The sequence below is a fragment of the Rattus rattus genome, chromosome 9 (assembly GCF_011064425.1).
Source record: "Rattus rattus isolate New Zealand chromosome 9, Rrattus_CSIRO_v1, whole genome shotgun sequence".
NCBI classification, from domain to species: Eukaryota; Metazoa; Chordata; class Mammalia; order Rodentia; family Muridae; genus Rattus; species Rattus rattus.
The window spans coordinates 42,277,576-42,287,435 of NC_046162.1; positions in this window are offsets into that span (position 1 = coordinate 42,277,576).

The window sequence follows — 9,860 nt, forward strand, 5'->3', positions numbered from 1 at the left end:
AGCCACAAAAAAAAAAAAAAAAAAAAAAAAAGGCTAAGGCCTGACCAGTCCCAGCCTGTGACTGTCAGAGCATGGCTGCTTCCCCTGCTGGTCTGCTCTCAGGAGCACCTGAGGCTGTCTGATCCTGAGTCACTGCAGCAGAAAGCGCTCCCAGGCACAGATGCCCCCTTCTGACCTCTCCTCATTTGCTTGGCCCATCGCTCAGCTCCATCTACACTGTGCTGCGGATCAGACAGGAGACAACAACAACAGGACCAGAAGCTGTGGGCCTTGAAGGCCAGGAAACAGAATGGGAGCATAATTGGACAGACAACAGGAAGCCGTGAGGAGCCTCGGAAGCAAGGAGACGGTGCTGGTGTAGGCTTTCAGGAGACAGCTTCCTGCCCAGGACCGTTCATAGTCTGAGGAGAGTGTGGTAATTATAAAAGCTCAGCAGGGATGGGGATATGGTTCTGTGGTAAAATGAAGCCCTGGCTTCCATTCCAAGCACAATAAAAATCAATTAAAATAAATAAATGATAGGCACGGGAGTCAAATGAGAATAAGATTGGCCAGCATGTTTGAGCACATGCTACATATAACACAAACATCCACCAAAATTCACTTAATTCTCACATCTCTAAGAGGTAACTCCTTCACTGGTGTATTAGCCGAAGCCCAGAGAGGTTGTGTTATTTCCCTGACGGCACACAGTGGTCAGGAGGAAACCGGGATTTGATTGAGAGCATCTCTAGCACTCTGCCATCTCTCTGGAATGCCCAGGGCTACTACTGCTCACATGCTTAACATGGCCCCGAACTCCACAGTGAGGCCTGGGGCTGATCAGACCAGGCACTCCTACTCCTGGAACCAGACATACACTCCAAATCTCAAGAACCCTCCTGATGAAGCAAGCAAGCGTCTTAAGATGCCCCAAACCCCAAGCAAAGCACAGACAATGTATACATCCCACGCCTCTCTCTCTCCAGTGTCCATGATTGCCCTGTGGATACGCTGGCTGCAAACCCAAGAATAAAGGCATCCTAATGGCTGGGTCTTTGCCTCTTCCTTGAGCTGATCCCAATCCAACCAAACAGGAACCAGGATGCAGCCCACATCATTCCAGCTCCGCATTGACAACCAAGCTTCTCCCAGTTTAAGGGTGAGACGGTTACTATGGCAGCACACAGGGCTAGGGGTGCACATTTGCAACGAAAGGAAAGGAACAGGGGCAAGACAGGCTGGCATAGCTAGGCCTGAAGTGTGCCGTGAACACGATCCCTATATGATGCCCCTGTCACAGAAGTTAAGTGTTACAGCGATCTGGGGAATTCGGCCCTGTTTTAGGCAAACACCTATTGGATCTGATGGAGGTGGAAGCTCTGGTTTATGCCAGGGCCATGTCCCCATATACACTCAAGAGCTGTCTTGAAAATCCTGCCTACAGAGACCCACATTAACCCTGGGTCTGCTGTTCCTTGTCAGTGGGTGGTATTCAATCTGGCTTTGCAGGGGAGGCTATCCCTCCTTTCTCTCCAGGCCATGGGGACATTCTGAGGGTGCCTCTCCCATCTGCCTCAGGGCCCAAAGCTTCCCTCCCATTAGGACCTTGAGAGCATCTCCCTCTGGCTGCCTACGATTTTTGAGAAACTGGGGAAACATAGCCAGCCACATCACACCCATTTCTGCCGGACCCAAGCACCAACTTAAGAAAGACAGAGAACTGAGTGGGGCTTCCTACAGAGAAATGAAGGATAAAGGGAACTGCTAAGAACACGGAAGACCCAGAACAAGAACCCAGGCTGCCCCGCCCAGCCCTGCACCTCTGCATGGAGAAGCCAGTGCACAGGCCTCCAGAGATGCTCAACCTCTGGGCTCTGCAGCAGCTGCAATCTCTCGCTCCTGCTGCAGAAGTCAACATAAGCCAACTGACCACCACCTCTCTCAGGGACCCACTGCCTACAGACAGCCAGGTTAAGTGTGCAGTACTGGTGTTTCAGCCTCCCAGAAATCCCTGAGGCAGCTGCTGTACCACCCAGTTTTCAGATGGGGTAATCGAGGCCCTCAGAGCCCAGCAGAAGCACACACGGCTGGACAGTGGGGAGCCATCAGGCCATGAGAAGGACTTACCAGCTAGGTGCAGGCACACCCCAAATGGAGCAAGTGCCTTGGAGCTGTTCTTTGTGGGAGAGCCAGGCTGCTGTGTGGTAAGAATGGCCGGCCTCACTGCCTCTGTGAGGGTCCTCGCCCCTCCCCTGGCGTACGGCAGGGATGGGCTCTGGGCATACTCTGGCACTCAAGGAAACATTTGCAGCAATGGCAGCAGCTGCTGTTGCCACGGCTCCGATTCCCAGAGGATCCCAAAGCTTTTCCCATCATTTTTGCCCTTTTTCAGAAACCACAGCCAATGCCCCACCCCCAGCCATGCCAGGGCAGAGGAGCACTTAGCAGCCTGTAGCCCGGTCCAGCCTGAACCAGGCTTTGGATCTCGGACTTTCCAAACCATCTCTCCTGTATGTCTGAGGAGTAGCTCCCATAAAGGACTGTCACAGCCAGAGATGCAAAGCCCAGTGTCCTGAAGATGCCATGTTTCCAAAGGACTGGGACCTCTGAGCCACCTGTCCTGTCTGGAGGCCCTGACCCCTTTGGGACTCTGGGTCCCTGTGTACTCAGACCCGGGGTAGAGATTAGGTTTGGTGGTCTCTAGGTCTTCCAAGGCCCAGTCTTGCTTGACTGGGGTCCCTTAGTGAACAATAGAACACAAAAAAACCGTTACGTGTGCTAATTTCTTGCCTCCCCCAGTGCCATCCTAAGTACTAGGAAGCAGGTTCATCCATCATACGCAGTGGGTGACTAGAACGAGCCCATTCCTGCCCAGATCCTGCCCAAGAAAGTCCACCAGGGAGTACATGCAAGGCCGCACCCTCAAACATTCTGCAGAGGTCATCCGTCTAAGCAACGGTCGCTAGGAAGCCAGTGGGGTGTAAATTATATTACACTTCAAACCCTGGATAAATGGCTGAGATGCCTATTTAACATATCAAAGTGGGTGGGCCTGACCCCTGGCTCTTTTTTATATAATCCAGACATTTTGGTTACCCACCCCTTTTGTACCTTTGGCCTCCTGGCTGCTGCATCTGGCTCCCCTCTCTCCTCCCTCGCTCCCTCTCTGCCACCCCTCACCCCACCTCTCCATATGGCTCAGGGTCACAACCACGCTGGCTCTCCCAGACATGTCTGCCTCTGTCTATGCTCCCCCTTTATCTACAATAAACTTTCTCTTCCACCGCACCGAAGGACAGTCATGTCCTTTTCTTTCCTTTTTATTTCTTTTTTTTTTTTTTTCAGCCACGGCAGCTCCGCCTGGAGAAGTACAAAAGCTGGGACCAGAGTGGAGTCATCAGAGCAGAGGAACTCCCAGCCACTCTGCAGAAGTGCTACCAAAGAGCTTCTCCACACCTCCCTCTCAGGCCCAGTAACCACCATGGGCAGGGGTGAGCAAAGGCTGTCACACTTAAATTGCAGAGGAGAAACCTGGGGCACCGAGGTATTAAACAGTTACTCACGTCACATGATTAATCCAGGCATGAGAGCCAGGCTTAGCAAACTATTCCTTACCACACTCCTCTACTATGGACGCCATTTTAGCTTTGATTCACAGGACACCAAGGGCCTGTTCTCATTTTTAGATGGTGATAAGACCTAGGGAGCCTAAACCTGGTTATCCTAACCACCTCAAGTGCATAGTTGGGTCATCTTCCATTCATTCACATACCTGGCATCTGCAGCCACCATCTCTGCAGAGCTTCCTCACCTCGCAAACTGAAACTCTCTTTCTTAAACAAGCCTCCGAACCTTCATCCCCAGCAGCTGCTTCTCTCTCTCTCTCCACAGCTGCCCCTTCTTATCATCTTCCCTGTATCTCTCTGAGGTCCACCTCTGCCTCCCTGAGTCTGTACATAGGGACAGCAAATCCTTCTCTCAGCTTGTCTTGGGACTGTCTCTGATCTGTCTGAATTAAGCACCCTGACTGGCCGTCCCCAGGCTGTAAAAGGCCTCTTCTTCTTCTGGTCCTCTAATCTGATATTATCTCTTGTCCTCACCCTCTCCTTCTCTGAGTGTCTGCCCTCAATGTCTAGGCCTCCCTCCCATCCCTCCTTCTGTTTGCCAGCCAGTCCCTTTCTCTTAGCTGGAAGGTCAGAAGTGCCCCTCATCCCTACTCCCTGATCATCAACCATCCTGGTCCTTCCCCAGCCTCCTGATGGTCTACACTGCTGAAAGATTCCCCAGCCTTCAGCTCTGCGTCTTTAGCCCATAGCACATTTCCTCTTTTCCTGGGACCCATCTTCCGTCATCACGGGGACCGGAAGGCTTTTCATCTATTCTCACTGTGCTGCCTACACTCCTCCTCCACCGTTGTTCTGCCCAAGCCACCTGCACTGTCCATCTTGTCCACTTACTTAGCAGTCTTGGGGTACTGGGTAAGAACAATAGATATCGGGGTTGGGGATTTAGCTCAGTGGTAGAGCGCTTGCCTAGCAAGCGCAAGGCCCTGGGTTCGGTCCCCAGCTCCAAAAAAAGAAAAAAAAAAAAAAAGAACAATAGATATCACAGTTGCGCCATTCAGCCTCCACAGTCCCTCCCTGTCTAAAGCCCAGCCTAACCCATCACTTCCAAGCTCCTACAGAAAACTCAGTCTATACACTTCCTGGCAGGTGGCGCTGTGGTTCTAGTGCCATGGGTACTTAACTGGAGGCATAGAACATTCCAGGTTGGTATCTACACTTCATCCATACTATCTCATTGGACTCGCAAAAGCTTCATGAGCTGAGTATGAGGGGTGTGTGTGTGTGTGTGTGTGTGTGTGTGTGTGTGTGTGTGTGTGTGTGTGTGTGTACACACGCACACATGTTCCTGAACATGTGGGTGCATGTGCCTATGCTTGCATTTGCCAGACCCAGAGCAGGATATCAGGCGTGAGATTTGCTGCCACATGCACTCTTGCCTGACTCTTTATAGGCTGTTGGGATCTTGAACTCAAGTCCTCACGCTCGAATAACAAGTGCTGTTCCTGACCCGGCCATCTCTCTAGCCCGCTGGGTATGACTCTGTCCCTATCATAAACATATAGAAAGGAAACAAAGGCAGGCAACGTGGCCTGCCCGAGCATGGTGATGGCTGCACTGGCCTCCTCTGGCGCTTCCTAATGCTAGCTTGATATTGAACTTCTTGTTTTTGTGACTTGCTTCTGAGACTCCAAGTGGCCTGGGTCAATAGAAGCCATCATATTCCCCATTCCTGTGAACCTGCACTGTGCCTTACCCAAAGCAGCCGGTGTAGACTGTGGTCTGGTGTGGCTTTACCTGAATATCACCTGCTCTGAGCACAGATGGCAAGGACAAACCTTCTTCCATCTAAGCATCACTGCAACCAATGAGGTTCTCTGAACCACAAGCTGAAGCATGGATCTGGGTGATGAGGGGCTCATTAACCTCCCTGGAAGTCAAGCATGCTCTCGGGATGACTTCTGGGGACCGGCGTTTTACTAAGCTCTGGCCGATGGGGAAAGAGGAAAGACACACTACTCCTGACAAATGACTGAGCAAAATCGGGCTCGAAAGATGCTAGAGGTCACTAAGGTTATCCAGGGCCACTGTTCCCTCTGAGTGCTACACCAGGAGCCACATCGACTTAAGACGAGCTCTTGATTCTCGCCCTAGGAATGAAATTGCTTCTCTCTGTTTGAGTTCCTCTGGGATTATTGTTTGTTGTTTTTGAAGTAGAATTGGGCTACATAGCCAAGGCTGACCTGGAACATGCCGTGTAGACCAGGCTGGCCTCGAACTTGTATCAACCTTAATGTTTCTGCATCAGAAGTGCTGAGGTTACAGGAATGAGCCACCCACAGCTGGCTGTTCCTGAGGTAGGAGGCTATAATGACACAGCCGGAAACCAAAAAATCCTCAGGTGCTGTGAAGTAAAATTTCTTAAGCTATGCATTGCAAACTCCACATGTCTGTCACATTACTAAATTTGAAGGTAGAAAAAAAATCAAAACTGGAACAGGTTTCTGGAAGCTCAAAACTTAGTTCAACATCAAGTACACAATGGAGCTGAGGTGCTTCTGGCAATGCTTGCCCGCGATTGTCACATTGCACAACTTCACTTCAGCCTTGGTTCTGAACACAGCCAGGTTTGCTTTGAACTGCGTGCCCTTCCACAGCACACAATGCCAATGACCAAGACCTAAACTACCAAGGCTCAGATGTGTATGTTATGAACTGCAGTGTTTTGATTGTGCATACAAAGTCGTCTGCACATAAAAATATAATGGTAGAATTATGGAAAACAAAGACTTGGGATGGTTTCCTAACATTTTTTCGCGTGTAAATATCAAATCAGTATGTTTGGGTGGGTTTTGTTAGACAAACCCATCTGTCTCGTTAGGATTCACATTTGATTTGATAAAGGTAAAATTGTGTGTATATGTAACAAGTAATTGTCTTTAAATAAATTTCTTGTTCGTCTGTCTAACTGTCTTGAGACAGAGTCCTTCTATAGATAGCCTGGTTATCCTGGAACTCACTCTGTAGACCAGGCTGGCCTCAAACGCACAGACATCCACCTGCCTCCCAAGTGCTAGGATTAAAGGTTTGCACCACCATGCCCAGCCCTGAAGTAAATGTCTTTAAATTGTCCACAAACATCTACTCTGCATACCTATTCTATATACCTATACACCTATATACATTCAGTCAGGTAAAGTTTTCTCAGGTGAAGAGAGATGCAAGGTGGAGAAGGGTTAAAAGCCTTCCTCGAAAGGACTTGTTGCCGAAATGGCATCTCCAGAAGTGCCATTCACTCCAGTACGGGTCAATGGTGCCGGCCCCAACCCCAGGGAGCAGGATAGGCTACATGGCTCACCTTGAGCTCCTTAAATCTCATAGTGGGACTCAACTTCCTGACTTTCCTGTTTCTCCTCCAAGATTTTAAATGGCTTCAGTGGTCACTGGTCCAGGTAACAAACAACAAACCTAGACAAGAATGACTTCCCTTCCCACATTCTGCCTGTGTTACTGGGTGTCCATGTGAGTGTAAAAGGGCAAACCTGGAGGGGAGAAAGGGGTTAGCATCCTCCAGGAACAGAAGGAACTGACCATCTGCGCTAGCTGAAGAAATGAGGCCCCCCCACACCCAACACAGAAGGCTGGTCACTGCTCTCCGGAACTGTCCCAGGCAGTGGCAGGGAACAAGGACAAAGGCACCTAGAGGGCTGTGCAAGCAGAAAACGGATTGGCACAGATTAGGTCCAGATGTGCTCAACGCCGGCTGCAGGAACTTGAGCTGGTAGCTGTACCTGCGAGACGATTTCTTCATGCTGGGGACTAATGAGCTGGTGGTAAATGACCTCCAGGAGCCAAGGCAGACCAGAGGAATTAATGTTCTCAGAACCACAGCTGCTGACTGCGGAACTGCATCCGGCCATTAGTCTGAGGCTATGACTAATTGCTTTATAATGAAAAAAAAAAAGATTTGCTTAATGTTTCATGAGTCAGGAGTCAGCCCAGCAAACATCTCTGTAATGAAAATATCTTGCTGTCTAAGACTTGCCCTGATGTGTTTCTTACTTTTTGGTTTTTCTTAGGTTGGAATGGATTTTACATTTTAATCTATGCCTAATGTCCTAGGGATTATTTATTCCTAAAACATTTTTATTAAGCCTCTTTCAATCATTAGTGCCTTAGAAATGAAGGAGTGTGGTGAGTTGGAATTGTTTTTATTTCAAGATAGATATTTTATTAGTGCATCTTCCTATGTCGATAAACAAAGGAATCCTTGTGTGAAATGACTGTAGGGTAGACTGTAAGGTAGACTGTAAGGTAGACTGTAAGGTAGATCATCTGACTCTACAATAGCAGCTGGACTCTGCTCCTTAGTAATAAAAACAACAACAAAAACAGAAACAAACAAACAAACAAAAAAGAAGACTTGACCTCGTCAGTTGCCCATGGCTGAGACAAAGTGGTACCCTCATCACATGCTTTGAAACTCTCACACTGATAAAAGAGGGTGAGCAAAAGACCTCTGCCTATTGGGAAACCACAGTGGATAAGAATCAAACAAGACCCACGCACATCTGGCAGGGCCTGTAGCAACCACTGACTGGGAAACAATGTCCCTGCTGCTGCAGGGAATCCCCTGGCAGATGTGCTACCAGGATTATGCAGCAGGAACATGGCGTTTACGCAGAGCCATAGACTCAGGTAGGATTCTGCTTTCCACTGGACAAATCAGGGTGAAAGAGGCCAGAGCAGGAAGCACGTGGACCTGCCTTCAGGAGTTTCTGCTCCACTTGGAAAAAAAAATGAAATCATGAAGGCTACATGATCAGTATGTAGCTGCAGTCACAGGCTGAGTGGTGCTGTCGGAAAAGGGTGGGCTGAAATTTACACCTCTGTCTGCCCAACACTCTCCAGGTCATTCTATAGGCTCTCCCAAGGGCTGCTGCCTTCTATAGAAGCTATCCTTCCATCCAGTGTCCACACCATTAAAACCATCAACCATATTCCTCCAGCCCAGGAAGCCCCTGCCCTCTAAACGCCACTGACCTCAGGAGAACGCACCCTACACAGTTTGGCCAACATGTCTCACCAGAACTCCAGGGCATCATTTCATTTGCCCTGTGACAGAGTTACTCCAGACCAAGCATCACACGCTGCACATATCAACACCTGAATGTGAATACATGCACCCGTCCTGACCTGTTTCCCTAGAGTTTAAAAGAGAGTGGACTGTCTTCATAGCCACCTCCATCTCTTTGGAACTCCGCCTCTCACACAGACCCAGGCACCCCCGTTCTTCCTTGCTTCCCCCAGCCACTCCTCTTAGCCCACCTCCATTCTTTTGTGACATCCCACTAACCTACAGAACCAATCTACCGGGACCCCACAGCCGCTGCGCTCAGCTAGAACCCAGATCAGCGCCTCACCCAGTCCTCATCTGAGAAGCTTCTTCCTGCAGTAGATGGGAATGAGAACAGAGACCTACAACTGGACGATGTGCGGCCCTAAATGGAATGTCTTCATCAAACCTCTCCCCTTCAAGGCCCAGGGATCTATGGGGAAGAGGGGGCAGAGAGATTGTAAGAACCAGAGGCAATGGATGACTCCAAGGAAACAGTGTATGGACTCATAAACAGTTGACCGCTTGCACAAGACCTGAACAAATTTAAGCCAGACAAAATCCTTGCACGAGAAGTGGAGGGGAGGGGGAGAATGTGTGGACACCAAGTCCCACCCCAATCTAAAAGTTATTTGCAATTGACATCTGCTACCAGAAGGGAAATCACTTTTCTCCAGGGAGTGACACTGGGTATATCCACCACACTCCCAGGGAGGCCTTATCCTCAGGAGTTGCTGACCAACACAAAACAGACTCCATGGTGTGTGTGTGTGTGTGTGTGTGTGTGTGTGTGTGTGTGTGTGTGTGTGTGTGTGTGTTTTGTTGTTTTATAATTTTGTTCTCTGTCTTTGGGGGGGTTGTTTTGTTGATTTTGGGTTTATGTTTTGGAGACAGAAAGAGAGAGAGAACATGAAGTTTTGGGGAGGGAGGTGGGGAAGATCTGGGAGAAGTTGGGGGAGGGGAAAGAACATAATAAAACAATATTGAATAAAATTTAAAATAATAAGAAATGTAACAAAAAGAAATATGGTCGAAATGAATAAGTAAGTGAAATAAAGAGAGTGAGTTCTGGTGGTTGGGCTCCTCGCTGTGTGCTTTCAGCTAAGTAACTTAGTCTTCTAGTGCATCTGTTTCTCCATCTGTGAAATGGGAATGACAGTTCTCACCTCCTAGATTATAAAGATTAAATGGGTTCAGAT